At 52.1% G+C, this 4,736-nt stretch overlaps 1 pseudogene; it reads right to left on the bottom strand.

Annotated features, from left to right (window-relative positions):
- Positions 1 to 2,046: 2,046 nt before the first annotated feature.
- On the bottom strand, positions 2,047 to 3,321 carry LOC144298143 (creatine kinase B-type pseudogene; annotated as a pseudogene).
- Positions 3,322 to 4,736: the final 1,415 nt, after the last annotated feature.

The raw sequence follows: 4,736 nt of genomic DNA, 5'->3' as shown, positions 1-4,736 counted from the left end.
AAAAATGAGTACTTCTTGCATGCCTAAATTTGGGGGTTAAGATTGAGACCTGATGCAACATCTGTAATTTAAAAAAAATTATTTTTGCTTTTATGCAGTTTTCTTTTTTGGTTTATCCCTTGTGTTAGACTGTGAGCCCCTGGACGGCAGAATTGTCTACAGTGTTCACAACTTTTTACCCTGCACATCTACTGTCTAGAGAGGACCAGGCATGTGGTAGATGCTCAATCATTGTCTTGGTAATTATAATCTGCATTCATGGGGTACTTACTTCCCATGCAGTGTGCTTGACCTTTATATTTAGTAACTAACCCATTTGATCCTCATGCCACCCTATGGGTCAGCATCTTCATTGTCCTCATTTACATGTGAGGAATCTGAGGTACAGAAAGGCTAAATGATTTGCCCAGGGTCACACAGCCTGGTGCACCTAATAAGTACTCATGAATTAATAGATGAGGGACTGATTCCTGGTGTGTTCTCATTGGCCTCCAGGCTGTCCCTCATCCAACACGGCTATGTCCCACAATAGCAGAAGTGCATGGGTTGGACCCAGGCTGGAGACTGTCTTAGGAAGTCCTTGAGGCAATGTCCTCATCCTAGAACTGGTCATTGGTGGTGTTTAACCACATTTGGCCTTTTCTTCTAGCCTATTCTCTCTTCGCCCCCAGCATTATACCTACACTTCAACATACTAGTGACTCTTAGGTCCCTAGATTCTCTCAGCCTTCATGCTTTGGCTCAAACTCTTCCCTGTACTGAAACCATCTTTCCAATCCTAAGATTACATTCTTCAGAAAGGGAGAAATGAGGAAGGAAGGCCAGGTTTTTAAGCCACATCATTCTCTGGTAATACTAAAACACTGGATTGCACCTGGTCTCCAGCTGCGTTATGATGGTGGTGTGCTGAAGGAGGCCAGAAGAATAGTATCCTTGTGCCCATCTCTCTGGGGGGGAATATAGAGTCCCAGAGAGAGGAAGGGACTTGGTAAAAGCACAGCGGGGAATCAGATTCAGAGCTGTGCTAGAATCCCAGCTGGGCCTCCCAGGCCAGAGCCCTTTCCACAGTGGGGCAGCAACTCTGGCGTTATACAGGGAACAGGGCCTGAATGCCCAAAAAGAGCCCCTCAATTTTAATAGTGCCTGAAATTCTGTCATTGGAGATCACTTCTTTTGAGGGGGTGGGCAAAGGGTGTTGAAGGCGTTTTGGTCTCTAGGGAGCCCCAACTAATGATGAAAACCCCTGCGATGAGTCCTACACTAAGCTCACGTCAGCCTGTTCCCAGGAGGATGATCTGGCTGACAGGCAGCCAAGGGTGAGATGCCGTGGGAAGGAGATCCTGAGTCCTCGAGGGCTGCAGGAATGTGGGAAGCACCGAGGCAGGCAGAAAAATGGGTCAGGGGTGGGGGTGTCAGTCAAAGGGCGGGGCATCTGTGAGAGCCTTGGCCTGGGGACTCAGGATGCTTGGCTTCCTCATCGACTTGCTGTGTGATGTTGGCTAAGTCTCTTTCCTACTCAGAGCTCTGATCTGGGTCAGTGCTGTGGAACAGACTTACTTCTGGTTTATCTTAAGGCTCTTGGTGTCAGGAAGTTGGGGCCCCAGGTGGTGGTTGCTGTGACAACTATCGCTGTGGAGATAGTGACCAAGGACACTGTTGCCATGACTATGATTACAAGGTCCAAGAGCCAATTGACTGGCTATCAGTTATGCCTCAAGACAGGTTCCTCCCGGTCTGTCACCTGGACATCACCTGGAAGACCATCTCCTCTAAAATTCAGTGTTTGTGGGGCTAGAGAGGTTGACACCCAAGGGTTTTGTCAGGAGCAGGGACCTGCACTGTAGTGCTTTCTTATACTGACAGGCTGTGTAACCTTGGGTAAGTCTTTGCTTCTCTCTGGGCTTTTTTCCACATCTGGAAATTGAAGAAGATCCCCAAGGTCTTTCTCACTCTACATTCCTATCAATCTGCCTTTATTTTATTTTATTTTATTTTATTTTATTTTATTTTATTTTATTTTATTTTATTTTATTTATTATTTTATTATTTTATTTTTTATTTAATTTATTTCAGGTCGAAACCCTAGTTTATTTCAGCATCAGCAACATCTTAGCCATCACAAAAATAAACTCTACCAAGGGCAACAGAAGTCTCTACAGTGAGGCTAAGGGCTCAGCTGCCATGTGGCGAACATCAGAGGGGTGCATGGCGGGCACTGCCCGGGCAATAAGTTAGGAAGCAGCGGGGTTGGTGGTGGTGGCAGATGCAGGCTGGGGCCTCACTTCTGGGCAGGCACAAGGTTATCAAAGGCCTGGCCCTGCTCCAGCCGCTGCTCCATCTCAATGAGCAGCTTCATACCATCCACCACCATCTGTACCAGCTCCACCTCTGAGAAGCCCAGGTGGTCTGCCTTGGAGAAATCAAAGATGCCACCCACAGCAGCTGTGTCCACACCACCAGTGCCTTGTTTCTGGAGCCGCAGCTGCTTGAGCACCTCTGGGAACTTCTCATGCTTGCCCAGGTGGGGCAGCTTGATGTGCACACCTGCCCGCAGGCCTGTGCCCAGGTTGGATGGACAGGTGAGGAAGTAGCCCAGGTGAGGGTTCCACATGAATTCGTAATTATTTGACTTGAAGAGTGTCTCAATCTGGGTGAGGTTGTTGCAGAACCGAGTGAACACCGCCTTCATGTTGCCCCCTTTCTGCACGGAGATGACCCGCAGGTGGTCTTCCTCGTTGATCCACACCAGGAAGGTCTTATTGTCATTGTGCCAGATGCCGCGGGCTTCCGGCCAGGAGCAGGGGCGACACGGGCTTATCGAAGAGGAAGTGGTCGTGGATGAGCTGCTGCTGCTCCGCCTGGGTCATGCTCTTGAGTGCGTACCACCGGCCGGCCAGGTCGCCGTCCAGGCTCGACGGAGCTTCCACGGCGAGCTGCTCGATGGTCACGGCTGCAGTGCGGGGGGAGGCAGAAGGCGTGGATGCTGCGACCCGTGCGCACCCGCGAGCTCAGCACATAGTGGGGGTCCAGGTTGTCGCCGCCCTGCAGGTTGTCGGGGTTGAGGTCGGGCTTGTGCCCATCGCTGGGCTTGTAGCCGCCCGTGCAGGTCCTCGAGGATGGGGTCAAAGAGCTCCTTGAACACGTCATGTGACTCCCCGTCGCCGGCCGCTCGGCCCAGGGTCATGATGTAGGGGTGGCCCGGGTTGTCCACGCGGGTCCGGGTGACGCCGTGCAGCGTGAAGCTGCTCGGTGCTCTGGGCGCGCAGCTCCGCGTGCAGCTCGGGGGTCAGCACCTTGGCCGTGTGGTTATCGTGGCCGCCGAGGTCGGGGAACTCGTCCCCGGCAGAGCTTCAACGTGTTGTCGTGGCTGCTGGAGAAGGGCGTGGCGGCGGCGGGCGGCAGGCGGGCGGCCGGGCGGGAAGGGCACTCGGTCCGCGGCAGCTCCGGGCCCGGCGCAGGCGAACCGCAATCTGCCTTTTTTTTTTTTTTTTGTATTTCTAGAAATATATCTTTTATTTTTATTTTATTTTTTTATTGGAGTTCGATTTGCCAACATATAGCATAACACCCAGTGCTCATCCCGCCAAGTGCCCCCCTCAGTGCCCGTCACCCAGTCACCCCCACCCCCCGCCCTCCTCCCCTTCCACCACCCCTTGTTTGTTTCCCAGAATTAGGAGTCTCTCATGTTTTGTCACCGTCACTGATGTTTTCACTCACTTTCTATCTGCCTTTAAATAAGAGACGTTTTAAGCCAAAGTGTTGTTTCCAGGAATGATATGAAAAGTATTAACAACCGTTATGACCATCACTCACCGACCTATCCACACAGGCCTGGACTGCCCTGCCATGGCAGCTAGAAGCCGGGAGGGCTAAGTAGCCTCAGAGGAGGGTCCAGAGTGGCCAGTTTGCTTAAGGGGTACGTGGAGGCACCCAGGACAAGGGTTATTATTATTATTTTTTAAAGATTTTATATATTTGACAGAGAGAGAGCACACAGGTAAGTAGAGAGGTAGGCAGAGGCCGAGAGAGAAGCAGACTCCATGCCGAGCAGAGAGTCAGACGCAGGGCTCGATACCAGCACCCTGGGATCATGACCTGAGCCAAAGGCAGATGCTTAACCGACTGAGCCACCCAGGTGCCCCAGGACAGGGGTTATTAACAATAAGTAGTCAAATCTCTAAATATTTTGACAACTGGTGTGGCCATATCTTGACACACTGTCTGAACATGAGCCTCTGCTGTATCTATAATGGTGGAGTTACAAGCACTGTGAGTAGTGAAGGGAGATTTCCTGAGCAGAGAAAGCACACTGATGTCATAGAGATCAGGCCGCTGAGGAAGCTCTTTAGCCCTGGCCCTCGTCTGAGAGTAAGATGGATCCTTCTTCCTGGTCACCGCACCTTCTGACTAGGTTGTGCACAATCCCTGGAGAGTCAGATGTGCCAATGTCTCAACTCCAGGATGGCTGATGCCCAGATGAGTGGGGAGGGCACAGCAGGAGCTGGCACAGCAGGCGAGGCCAAGGAGGAAGCAGAGAGCTGGGGGACGCCTGCTCCTCCTCTCCCAGGAGACCAGGCCCTGGGCAGATGCCAGAGACTTGGCCTCCCGGATCTGTTCCTCTCCACGCACCCCCAGCCCACTCGTCTCTCTCAGCAGGACTTTGCAAACAGCTTCTCCGGATGGACGGAGGGACGTGGCTGCTGCCTCCTCCCTGCACACTTTCTATTCCCAGCCCT

The sequence above is a fragment of the Canis aureus genome, chromosome 26, assembly GCF_053574225.1.
Source record: "Canis aureus isolate CA01 chromosome 26, VMU_Caureus_v.1.0, whole genome shotgun sequence".
In the NCBI taxonomy this organism is placed as follows: Eukaryota; Metazoa; Chordata; class Mammalia; order Carnivora; family Canidae; genus Canis; species Canis aureus.
This window is presented reverse-complemented; position numbering and strand designations above follow the sequence as displayed.